This window comes from Nycticebus coucang, chromosome 13, assembly GCF_027406575.1.
Source record: "Nycticebus coucang isolate mNycCou1 chromosome 13, mNycCou1.pri, whole genome shotgun sequence".
In the NCBI taxonomy this organism is placed as follows: domain Eukaryota; kingdom Metazoa; phylum Chordata; class Mammalia; order Primates; family Lorisidae; genus Nycticebus; species Nycticebus coucang.
Genome location: NC_069792.1, coordinates 34478602 through 34491215, shown reverse-complemented (window position 1 = coordinate 34491215; position 12614 = coordinate 34478602).

Here is a 12614-nt window from a genome sequence, read left to right as displayed (position 1 = left end):
CTTCCAGATCAAGGTTGTTAAGAAGGAGTTGTGTCTTTTTCATTCTCTCCTTTTTTCTTTCACTGGCTTTATATGACAAGATGGTGAACCTATAAGATAGATCAAGCCTAAAACCCTGAATCAGGAATCTCTCCTTAGGTGTTAACATGATTGAGAAATAAACTTCTATCATATATGAACAGTTATATACGGGGTACTCTGTGTTACAGTAGCTACTCCTATGCCAGGTAATACATGAACTATTATAATCTCTAATCTTAACTTTTCATGGTAATTAAAGTTCTCTTTGAGTTTAGGAATGTTTATAAAAGACATCCAAGAAAAAGCACTGCTTGAGCCAAACCTGGAAATGTGAGAAGGATTTATTTGAGTAAGAAAGGAAGATAATGGCGTTCCAGTGGAAAAGAAGAATGTGCACAAATCATGGCAGGAAACAAAAGCATGAAATATTCAAAGAATAACAATTCGTTTATTTTTGATAATTTATTTTCAATAATAAAGGAGAAGACTAGTAAGAGATCAGTTGAAGGGGCAGATAGGAATCTGCTCATAATAGGCCTTAAACCTCAACAAATTCTAGGAAAATCTGGGTTTCCATGACCACAACAATTATACCACCTTTGAGGACAGAAAAATTAGGTAATTCTTTCTGGAATATTTGCTAGCGTTATGACATGTGCATCAGGAGATGCACCAGCATACTCCATATAATTGATGGAGTTAGGGATCAAGCTAGTTTCAAAGGCCCTACGTTCCAAATTGAGCCCAAACCGGAGGATTGTCAATGGCCTTTGCAGTAGCTTGCTATAAAATTCTGCTTAGTGAGAGTTCTTTGTATTGAATGATGACAGAATATTCAAAATAATCTCTCTTGGGAATGTATGAATAGAAAATCCTTTCAGAGAAAACAGATTACTTAAGCTATAGCTATATACAAAATGGTTATTACAATATTATTATAGAATATTATTATAATTCTCCATGAGATTTATGGGGTAGCCAGTTATTGAAATTCATGGTAACAATGTGAAGGTAGTGCCAGTTACCTTTTTTAAATCTGAATTTCTTCTTCTAAACTCCCTTTCCCAGTAGGGATCTGGATATCCCACTTCCCTACAACCTTATAAACAAGCATACCCAACATTTTATGCCATACTAAAGAGTTAGTATTTTATCTTGAATGTATTAGCTACTTCTAATACCAAGTAATAAACATAATAACAACTCCCAGGAACTATGGCCATTGTACTTTTTATCCTGTCTTATTTACTGCTTATTAAATAGCCTTGGACTCTGTGACACTGAACAATTTTATTTAAGTAAAAAAAGTATGGATTTGGGAAAATCAACCAACAAGATTATTTTATAACACACACCCACACAAAAGTAACTTTTTTTTTTTTGGTAACAGAGTCTCACTCTATCACCCTGTGGCTATTTTTGTAGAGACAGGGGTCTCACTCATTCCTCAGGCTGGTCTTGAACTCCTAAACTCAAGCAATCCACCTGTCTTGGCCTCCCAAAGTGCTGGGATTACAGATGTGAGCCATCACTCTTGGCCAAAAGTAACGTTTTAAAGTTTTAAAATAGTTCCGTCTGTTGACAGGACATGATACTTGGGAAATTTTGTAGATAAACTTGGGAGAGTTTGGGATTTCTAATGTTGCAACTATGAATCTTTTTGTTGGCTAGAAAGTGGTCATGGAGGCCAAAGGGATACTGCTAAGATACTTTCAATAAGTGAGATGAAAACCAAATAGGTTGCACATTGTAAGACATGCAATACTTGATTTAACAAGCAAGTATTTTAACTCATTTTAGCAATCAAGATTTCTCAACCTGTTTTTCACAAAACATTACTTCATATTTTACAACAAAAGTTTGTGATTAACTATACTTGGAAGATGCTGTTTTAAACACAGTTGATGGGGTTTTTTCCATGAAGGATTTTTCAGAGACTGTAATATTCTAAGAAGTATCACCAATATCTAAGAAAATGCACTTATCTCCCTGACTTACTTGACATGGCAGCTTGTTTTGGTCAAACACTATTCAGAATCACCAGTGGAGGTAGTGTCCATGCACCGTCATTGTAGTATTTTAATTTTTTAAAAGAAAATTTAGTTTTTATTTGTCAATAATACCTTAATACAGATGGAAAATACTATAAATGATTTTAATTCTCTGAGAAAAAAAGATAGCCAAAGGAATTATTTGGTATTCTAATTAGGTAAAAATTCTTATTCAAAAGTAATTCTGAAAGTCCATGAAATTCTGGATGTATCATGGCAACCTCAGTTAGAATGAAGCCTTTATTCCCAGAGGGAGTGGCATGACCCTCTCCCTGGCAACTGGATGAGCACCTAAGGGACAGTGACTTTCTAGACCTTTGGATAGTCCTGCCTCTCCCAAGAAATAAAGTGTATAAACAAACAAAATTAATTATTTTATGATATAGCTACTTTGAAAATACAGTGTTTTCACTGCTTTTCTAACAAGCTGATTAAGCTAATTTCCTTATCATTTTAGTGAACAATAATAACAACCTTTTTTTTTACTTAGAATACCAATGAATTGACTATATCTTTTCATTAAAATGGTCATCTTATTTTAAAAACAAAACCTCATGAAAATAATGTATTTGGGTATGGTTGACTTGCAATACAAAGAAAAGCTAAATGGAACAATTATCGCATCATTCTGAATTAAAATGCAAAATCTGTATAATGAAATCTATTTGATCCTTATCATTGTGCCAATAACTAATAGCCTGATTTTTTTTTAACAATTAAATTTCCACCGAGGAGGTTTACTGACTCAAGGTTTTTCTCATAATATTTTGTATAGTATAAGGAACATTCTGCCTTATATTTTCAATAGTATAAAATTTCCACAGTAGATAACATGGAATCTATTCTTCTAGTAACATGTACAGAGAGGGCATAACGCACCTAAGATTGAGAAATGTATGTCCAAAGTCTAATTCGGCTACCGATCTCAGGCAAAGTGCAAACCATTTCAGGCATTATTTCTCTAATGTAAAATAAAGGGTTAAAATTTATCATTCTAAGGATCCTTCTAGCTATAAAAATCCATTATTTGAAAATAATGTTTTAATGTTCCGGCTGCTTTAACTGAAATATTAATACAAATAAGTAGAATGAAAGTAGGTTCTGATGTCTCACGTCTTTCCCTATCACAAAACAATGCACAGATTCCCAGAGGGTTTTTCCATGCGCTCTCATGCAGCCCATTGCTAAAATGAGAAGGTGCCCATTAATCTCAGGAAGTGAGGCACCTTCAAGGGCAAAGTGGGAATGGGTTCTCAGAGGAACAAGTTCTATAGAGTTCAAAGCTATACATATTTGCCACAAAGATTTCCATTACGTTTTTCCTTTTTTGAGTTTTTTCTGAACTTTCTATTCTGAGGTGAAATTACATGTAAGCCAATTAGTGGGCTCAAGCCATATAAGATCTTATATGAAAAACCAAGATAATTCAGGGGCACATCATAAGAGAAAGCTTGTTTTTACACCCTGGAGACATTTGTGTGAATACTTATGACACCTAGTGGTGAGAAACTGGGAAATAATTCAAGGAAGAGGAAGTAGGAATGGCTTCTGAGATCCTTTATTTAAGAAGAAACAATTAGAAGAAAACAGAATATACAAAGGGGTAAAATGATCCTTAAAAAGACAGACTCTACAGAATCTGGAAATACATCATCAACAGAGGATGAGGATGCAGCCACATGCATTCCTCCTCTCCAGCAGTGAGTAAAACACCCATTCGAGAACTTCTGTGAGCTACCACAGCTCAAGTCAACCCTGCATGGATTCACCACACAGGAACCCAGAGGAGCAGTTTTATCAACATCTTTTTATTTCCCCTCTACTCATTGTCTTAAAAAGCTTGTTCAGTCAAGACTGAGAATGATTCCTGTAGTGATGTTAAAACAACTGAGAAGACACCGAAAATATAGGCAGTGTGTAGTGTTTCATTTTAAAAGCAAACACTCATTCATAATAAATCTAATACTCAGTTACTCATAATCTAATTTGCAAAATCTCCAAAGAGAAGAGTTGTAAGTCCTTTTAAATAAAAGAGTAAATTGCTTCATCTCTCAGAAAATGGTGAGAATCAGAAGGCTATTAAAATGAAAGAGAAAATATGTGTGTACATACATATATATGTATGTATATTATATATATGTACACAATATATAAATAATGTCAGAGGGAGGTGGTAATGAGAACCAGGTCAATAAGGACAGTTCTGTTAATAATATTCCTAGAAATGATTACAAGTGATCATTCCTTTGGATTCCTACCCCAATTTTTTGGCATTTCTCAAAGAATGTTTCACTCTAGAAACATTTTTATCACAGATTGAGCTATCTACTATCTACTTCCCTACATACCCTGAATATTTCATTCTTTAAAACAAACCATAAACTGTTGCTTAGACCTTTCCTATCAAAAGTACATGCTAGAACTTCTGCTATTCTTATGAACATTTCTCTTAAACTGGAGTTAGCTGCTAAAAAGAAGAAGGAGAGAAGAATAAAAATCAAGTTCTTGGCATCCAAATGCCTAGTAAATAAGCTTTTAGGACCTAAGAGCATTCAAAATCTGATTTATGCATTAAATGTTCCCTCGGGAAGTCAAGAGAATGGGACATAACTGAGGCTCCGCTATAAACCCTTTATGTATCTTGGGGCAGGTCATGGAAATTTCCAAGTCTTCCTTTTTTCATTGTATAAAAGTAAGATAGCTTATTATAATCTGAGGTCCTCTCAAGCTTCAGATTTTGACTTTTTTTAATAGTTCATTATTGACTTTTTCTTGTCTTATTTTCTACAGCATTTATACTTCTTCAAGTTCCCAGTTCAATCTTCTTGAACCAAGAAGAGAATAGGAAAACAGAAATTATATCTGTTTTCTCACTGCTATGAGCCGCAGGGGTCCTCAAACTACGACCCGCAAGCCACATGAGGCAGTGTGATTGTATTTGTTCCCGTTTTGTTTTTTTACTTCAAAATAAGATATGTGCAGTGTGCATAGAAATTTGTTTATAGTTTTTTTTTTTTAAACTATAGTCCAGCCCTCCAATGGTCTGAGGGACAGTGAACTGACCCCCTGTTTAAAAAGTTTGAGGATCGCTGATAGACAATAGAAAAATTTACTAGAATATTATATTGGGAAAGAGAGTAAAAGAAAAACTGATTATGAACTTAATTTAGACAATGACATATAACATTAGTTGCATGTGATACGTGCAATCATTGTTTTTTTTATTAAATCATAGCTGTGTACATTGATATGATCATGGGGCATCATTCACTAGCTTCATGCAATCATTGTTTTATGACTTTTTTAACAGTAAGGTTTTGAAAGTTAGAAATTGATAATTGACTGTTTCAAAGGTCTACTCTAAGGATTCCCAAACCTAAAAATTATTTGGAAACAATTCTACACATTTCAGGAGAGAGTCAAATACCTGAAATGAGGTTGAACTCTCTGTAATTTTCCCTCTAATGCTTGCTAGAGAAAAAAAATCCAGCTATCCTGGATTTTTTATCATATGACCCTTTCAAGTCCCTCCATACTCAGGTTGGAGTTTATTTGGTTTCATGACTCCTTTGCCAACTCATGAGAACAAGTAGGGCGATAGTGGGTCAGTGAAGAAGGGGAGAGTGAGGTGACTTAGATCCAAAGATAATTTTCACTGATTTTACCATTTTTTAATTTACCTGGGAAGGAAACAATGATGTGTAGGTGGCCTAGAAAGAGCAGGAAATAAGAAGCGGGCGTGTGAGCACATTGGTGTTACCAGACACAGGCCTGATAAAAGTCTATGTTTTATTTTTGTGTTCCCTTTTAAAAGAAATGATTTTTTTTTTATTATTCTAGCCTCTGTCATTCATTCAAGATTCTCTCACTAGGCATTCAAGTGCGGATCTGCAAGTGGGCAGTATGAGTTTGTGTATTTACCATAGCACTTTGGGAAGTGCTAAAGTAAATCCTGTGGCTGAGAGGTTTCTTCTACAGTCCTCGAGGAGCGCAGATTGTTTTGCTTCCTCTGTTATTTAACTTATAAAATTAAAGTGTGAGAGCACATATACCATGCACACAATTCAGAGAATACCTGCTATTCTATACATTTCAATGTAAGAGTATTAAAAATAAAACAAAAATAAAGTTCTGGGGCCTATTCTGCTAGTGCTTTTTTCTCAATTAATAAATTTACCATCTAACTAGGTTGAAAATTTTGCATGTTTATCTAATGTTTCAAAGCTATTTCTTCCTTAAGTAATAGAAAAAAATTTAACAGCAGCAAAAAAAATTAATCGCAAAGGGGGGAAAACAAGATATACAACGACTAAAGAATCTTCCCTTTCTAATTAAACTTTTGCTACATTAGTTTGTCTTTGTTGAAGCTTATTTCGGGGCCTAGTTCAATATACTTAGAATTAAGGAGTTTGAAAACATCTGAACCATATGCACTACATATTTACTATACAGTGATGTATGTAGTTTGTTCAAAGTTATCGTTCAGATAACATCTTTGATTCCATGTTGATCTGTTGCGCCATAAGGGCAGGGAGCATGTCTAACCTACCAGTAGCCTCAAATAAATATTACTCTATACTAACATTTTTATGCCTACCATACTTTGAAGGTGTCCCTCACATTTCTGTGTTTGAAACTTATCCTCAATGTAGCAACAGAGAGAGGTAGGACTTTTATGAGGTGATTAGACCATGGGGGCTCTGACCTCATGAATGGATTAATTCCTTCATGGATTAATGGGTTAATGGACTATTGGGTTATCATAGGAATTGAGCTGTGGCTCTGTAAGAAGTATAAGAGAGATCAGAGCTAGCACGTGAGCCTGCTCAGCCCTCTCTCCACATGAGGCCCAGCACTGCCAGCAAGAAGGCTCTGAAGTTCAAGTAGATGCCTCACTTGGACTTTCCAGCTTCCATAACCATAAATTCCCTTTCTTTACAAATTACCAGTTTCAGGTATTCTTTTAGAAGCAACAGAAACAATGTAATATACACAACCAGGAGCCCATTTTCCTTACTATCTTCTCATCCAGCAAGAACCTCCCTCTGTCTGACTCTGCTTGACTATGTGCTAATGTCAAGCTCCTGTGACCACCAAACCTATCACAGACCAGAGCCCTGAGCAAACTGGCCCTGTGTCTTCTCTGTAATGAATCTCCCCTTCTGCTGCCTATTAGCAAAACAACTTTCCAGGAACTTGTGGTGTATCTGTTCCACTTTCTCTGAGGCTACTTTTCCAGCAAGAAGTACCACTGTTAGGCCTGTCTACTTATTCCAGGACCAGTCCTTTTAGACCACATTGTTGTCTTTTTGCCTTTTAGCAGCAGACACTGTCTAGCTCTCACCTTTAGGAAACTCACTGACCCCAGATGAAATGAGGTAATGTCTCAAATTCTCAACCCTATTGTGAGTGATAATATCTTTATTGGTAAATGGTGATTAGTCCCCTGGGAGGAGGGAATTATTGTAAAGGCTTAGGTGCAAACATGTATTAATATCCAAATAATTCCAGTACATGTATGGGAGGGAGTGCATATAAGGGAGGGAATAATTTGAAATGTCAGGTGGCATCCTTTGAACTCCTGTGCTACCTTATCATCAAGTAACATACCTCTCTCTGCAATGCCACTGGCAGCATTTAGCTGTTTAACCTGTTGATCTATTTAGACTCTAGAGCAGTGGTTCTCAACCTTCCTAATGCCATGACCCTTTAATACAGTTCCTCATGTTGTGGTGACCCCCAACCATAAAATTATTTTCATTGCTACTTCATAACTATAATTTTGCTACTGTTATGAGTCATAATGTAAATATCTGATATGCAGGAGACCCCCAAAGGGGTCGCAACCCACAGGTTGAGAACCACTGCTCTAGAGTCTCTTTAAATTGAATAAAACAACATAGGCTGAACTTTGGTTGTCTACAAGACCAAAGGAGTAAAAGTAATTCACATGACTATTAATTGAATCTTTCTCAAGTAAATGTGCAATTATGAAAAGGAATGAAGCAGCAAGGTATTTGCCATAGGAGCTTGACATCAGATAAGGTAGGTCTGTTAAACTAATAAAGCAAGGTGCAAAGATACATATGTAATTATGCTGCCTTTACTGAGAATATCTCTGAGAAAACCGCTAGAAACATCAACAAGAGAAAAGTTACCACGATTCCCTCTAAAACGGACACCAGAGTTGCTGGGCCCAGGAGTAGAAGGGAGACTTAATGTTTACTACATAACCTTTTGGATTTTACATAGTGCATTGAAGTTATTTATAGGTTCAAAACGATTAGTTAATTTTATAAAAAACAGCATAGGTATTCTAATTAGACAGACTTAGATTAGTGGTCTGATTATGGTTGCCAAATAAAAAGCAGGACACCCAGTTAATGTGAAATTCAGAAACACAATGAAGAAATCGCATGTAACATGCTGAAGAATTAGTTATTCTTATCTGACATTCAAATTTAACTGGGAGTCCTGTTTTTTTAATTACTCAGTATAGTAAACTTTGATTCTGATCTCACCATTTATTTTGTTTGTGACCCTGAACAAGTGTGTTAGGTCAGATTCCTCTGAAGCAGAAGGAGGGGTCCCTTGGGTAAACTCTGGAATGTAAGTTCGGTCTCAGAGTTGTCCCAATTTGTATTGCGGGACCCAGGCTTCATACTCCGCCCCCTCCCCCCCATGCCAGCAGCTCTGGCAGGTAAAGGAGGAAACATAATCTCTCAGGCCCTTTCAGCCCTCTGCACATGCTGGTACACAGCGCTAGTAGTCCAAGGACAATCTGCCCAAGAAGAGCCACAGCTGCGGGGCAAAAGGAAACTGTCAAAACATAATTAAAAAAAAAAAAAAAGCCAAGTAGGTCACTGGGAGTAATGGCAAGTGCAGTCAGTCGTATTCCTGTGTCTGTCCTGAACTCATGTATTGTTCCTATGGATTCCCCAGTGATATAGAACAGCTGCTGCTTATGCTGCTAACCACGTCCTGAAGGACCAGAAGCTTTGCCTTCAAGGGGCTGTCTGTGCTCCGTCAGGCCAGACTCTCTTGAACGAGCAGTGACTCCATCATCATGCACTCTTTGTCATACTTCATTTACTATCAAGTGGGTTCCTCAGACCAGGGTGATGTTTTACCAGGGGGCATGCCCTCTGGGTCCCTAGATGTAATGTTGGCTGAGGAGCTCCAGGAGGAGGGAAAGACCATGTGTAGCATGTATTGGTCTGGTAGGGATGAGTCCCTTTGAGGGACACCTTGGAGGAAGGACTGGAGGAACCCTTGCTGTGTACACTGATCATGGATTGCATGGAATTCTGTCTACCCATTTCCATGTAACAAATCACCCCCAAATGTGGCTCAAATGACAATTATCTTACTACCTAGCATGGTTTCCAAAAGTCAGAAATTTCCCAGGGCTCAGTGGGGCTATTCTGACTGAGTACCCCAGAAGCAGGCCTCGAGGCAAGAATCGGTGTGCAGTCATTTGTTAAAGGAAGTGCCCAGGAGAGACCTACGGAGGTGTGAAAGAAAGGAGACAAAAGAGAGAAGTGGACACTGTGATCTCAGGCAAAGTTCTGCAGAGGGAAGGCTTTAGCCTGATCCAGGGACAACTCTGGAGTGTCAGTTGTCCTAACCTCATACAAGGGGGCTGAGCTTTCACACCGCTGCACCTGACCATCATATGTTGTCCACTACCCAGGGCAGCAGGGAACATGGAGGGGGCAGGAGCTCCAAAGCACATCTGACTCCATGTGTGTGGCTACAGAACCTGCCTCAAAATGCTCTTCACTGTCTGTTTAGGATTTTTAAAATGGAAATAATATTTGTATCTACCTATTTTTTTTTGGCTTTTACTATTTTTTATTTTTATTTTTAATTTCTTTTCATTTTATTTTATTATTATTTTTTTTCTTTTTTTTTATTGTTGGGGATTCATTGAGGGTACAATAAGCCAGTTACACTGATTGCAATTGTTAGGTAAAGTCCCTCTTGCAATCATGTCTTGCCCCCATAAAGTGTGACACACACTAAGGCCCCACCCCCCTCCCTCCATCCCTCTTTCTGCTTCCCCCCCCATAATCTTAATTGTCATTAATTGTCCTCATATCAAGATTGAGTACATAGGATTCATGCTTCTCCATTCTTGTGATGCTTTACTAAGAATAATGTCTTCCACTTCCATCCAGGTTAATATGAAGGATGTAAAGTCTCCATTTTTTTTAATGGCTGAATAGTATTCCATGGTATACATATACCACAGCTTGTTAATCCATTCCTGGGTTGGTGGGCATTTAGGCTGTTTCCACATTTTGGCGATTGTAAATTGAGCTGCAATAAACAGTCTAGTACAAGTGTCCTTATGATAAAAGGATTTTTTTCCTTCTGGGTAGATGTCCAGTAATGGGATTGCAGGATCAAATGGGAGGTCTAGCTTGAGCGCTTTGAGGTTTCTCCATACTTCCTTCCAGAAAGGTTGTACTAGTTTGCAGTCCCACCAGCAGTGTAAAAGTGTTCCCTTCTCTCCACATCCACGCCAGCATCTGCAGTTTTGAGATTTTGTGATGTGGGCCATTCTCACTGGGGTTAGATGATATCTCAGGGTTGTTTTGATTTGCATTTCTCTAATATATAGAGATGATGAAAATTTTTCATGTGTTTGTTAGCCATTCGTCTGTCATCTTTAGAGAAAGTTCTATTCATGTCTCTTGCCCATTGATATATGGGATTGTTGGCTTTTTTCATGTGGATTAATTTCAGTTCTCTATAGATCCTAATTATCAAGCTTTTGTCTGATTGAAAATATGCAAATATCCTTTCCCATTGTGTAGGTTGTCTCTTTGCTTTGGTTATTGTCTCCTTAGCTGTACAGAAGCTTTTCAGTTTAATGAAGTCCCATTTGTTTAATTTTGTTGTTGTTGCAATTGCCATGGCGGTCTTCTTCATGAAGTCTTCCCCCAGGCCAATATCTTCCAGTGTTTTTCCTATGCTTTCTTTGAGGATTTTTATTGTTTTATGCCTTAAATTTAAGTCCTTTATCCATCGTGAATCAATTTTTGTGAGTGGGGAAAGGTGTGGGTCCAGTTTCAGTCTTTTACATGTAGACATCCAGTTCTCCCAACACCATTTATTGAATAGGGAGTCTTTTCCCCAAGGTAAGTTCTTGTTTGGTTTATCGAAGATTAGGTGGTTGTAAGATGTTAGTTTCATTTCTTGGTGTTCAATTCGATTCCAAGTGTCTATGTCTCTGTTTTTGTGCCAGTATCATGCTGTCTGACCACTATGGCTTTGTAGTACAGACTAAAATCTGGTATGCTGATGCCCCCAGCTTTATTTTTATTACTAAGAACTGCCTTAGCTATACGGGGTATTTTACGGTTCCATACAAAACGCAGAATCATTTTTTCCAAATCTTGAAAGTACGATGTAGGTACTTTGATAGGAATGGCATTGAATAGGTAGATTGCTTTGGGAAGTACAGACATTTTAACAATGTTGATTCTTCCCATCCATGAGCATGGTATGTTCTTTCATTTGTTAATATCCTCTGCTATTTCCTTTCTGAGGATTTCATAGTTTTCTTTATAGAGGTCCTTCACCTCCTTCGTTAGGTATATTCCTAGGTATTTCATATTCTTTGAAACTATGGTGAAGGGAGTTGTGTCCTTAATTAGCTTCTCATCTTGACTGTTATTGGTGTATACAAAGGCTACTGACTTGTGGACATTGATTTTATATCCTGAAACATTACTGTATTTTTTGATGACTTCTAGGAGTCTTGTGGTTGAGTCTTTGGGGTTCTCTAAGTATAAGATCATGTCATAAGCAAAGAGGGAGAGTTTGACCTCCTCTGCTCCCATTTGGATTCCCTTTATTTCCTTGTCTTGCCTAATTGTATTGGCTAGAACTTCCAGCACTATGTTGAATAGTAAAGGTGACAGAGGACAACCTTGTCTGGTTCCAGTTCTAAGAGGAAAAGCTTTCAGTTTTACTCCATTCAGTAAAATATTGGCTGTGGGTTTGTCATAGATAGCTTCAATCAGTTTTAGAAATGTGCCACCTATGCCTATACTCTTCAGTGTTCTAATTAGAAAAGGATGCTGGATTTTATCAAATGCTTTTTCTGCGTCTATTGAGAGGATCATGTGATCTTTATTTTTGCCTCTGTTAATATGGTGAATAACGTTTATGGACTTGCATATGTTAAACCAGCCTTGCATCCCTGGGATGAAGCCTACTTGATCATGATGAATGACTTTTTTGATGATAAGCTGTAATCTATTGGCTAGGATTTTGTTGAGAATTTTTGCATCTATATTCATGAGTGAGATTGGTCTGAAATTCTCCTTTTTGGTTGGGTCTTTTCCTGGTTTTGGTATCAGGGTGATGTTTGCTTCATAGAATGTGTTGGGGAAGATTCCTTCTTCCTCAGTTTTTTGGAATAATTTCTGCAGTACAGGAATAAGCTCTTCCTTGAAGGTTTGATAGAATTCTGGAGTGAAGCCATCTGGACCAGGGCATTTTTTAGTTGGAAGCTTTTTTATTGTTTCT